The sequence below is a fragment of the Parambassis ranga genome, unplaced genomic scaffold (genome assembly GCF_900634625.1).
Source record: "Parambassis ranga unplaced genomic scaffold, fParRan2.1 scaffold_24_arrow_ctg1, whole genome shotgun sequence".
Lineage (NCBI taxonomy): Eukaryota > Metazoa > Chordata > Actinopteri > Ambassidae > Parambassis > Parambassis ranga.
Window position 1 is genome coordinate 1147628 of NW_021144797.1, and position 889 is coordinate 1148516.

The window sequence follows — 889 nt, forward strand, 5'->3', positions numbered from 1 at the left end:
TCCATCTCTGTCAAATGCTCGGCTGTGTTCAACCAGTTTGAGCATGTCAGCCTGCCCTTTCTGAGAGACATTCAATGTTTGTCAAAGTTTGTCTTCAAACAAGATGCTTATGTTTAAGGCAAAAGTTGCGACAGAAACAAGTTCTCCTTCAAAGACTGAGGAGGAAAGTTCATGACAGTCAGCGCTTCTATGACCTTGTTCAAGTTTTGCAGCGTGTTTTCACTCGAAGCTGTGAAGACATAGTGATCTAACAGACGAGGTGGCCGAGTGGTTAAGGCGATGGACTGCTAATCCATTGTGCTCTGCACGCGTGGGTTCGAATCCCATCCTCGTCGTGTTGTGTTTTAAGTTCAACAGTAAAAACTATGGACAGAGCTTCCGTGACATCACCCGTTTGTTCGGTGACACTCTGATCGCTGCCATGTTGTGTCCGCCAAAACTCAAAATACGGACAAAGAGGGGTAGCACTAGCTGAGTTTAGGGGAGAAACTCGTGCTGTGATATGGCAACCGTCTGTCGCTCAAGTGCCACGCTCATAATTATGCGTAATTTTAAGTCTGAATACAATCCCACAGCAGCTCATCAACAAACTGAACCAGCTGGGGCTAACTACTTGCTGTGCAACTGGCTGCTGGACTTCCTCACCGGGAGACCTCAGACAGTGCGGGTCGGCAGAAACACATCCAGCACCATCACAATGAACACCGGGGCTCCCCAAGGATGTGTGCTGAGCCCCCTCCTCTTCACTCTGCTGACCCATGACTGCACGCCAACACACAACTCCAACATCTTTGTGAAGTTTGTGGACGACACAACTGTGGTGGGTCTCATCTCCAGTGGAGATGAAACAAACTACAGGAATGAGATGCACCTTCTGGTCGAGTGGTGC

The 889-nt window shown here is 48.8% G+C and overlaps 1 non-coding gene across 1 annotated transcript; it reads left to right on the forward strand.

The window, feature by feature from the left end:
• The first annotated feature begins 253 nt into the window (after positions 1 to 253).
• On the forward strand, positions 254 to 335 carry trnas-gcu (transfer RNA serine (anticodon GCU)). The gene has a single exon. It is a non-coding gene; the product is annotated as a tRNA-Ser (tRNA).
• The last annotated feature ends 554 nt before the right edge of the window (positions 336 to 889 follow it).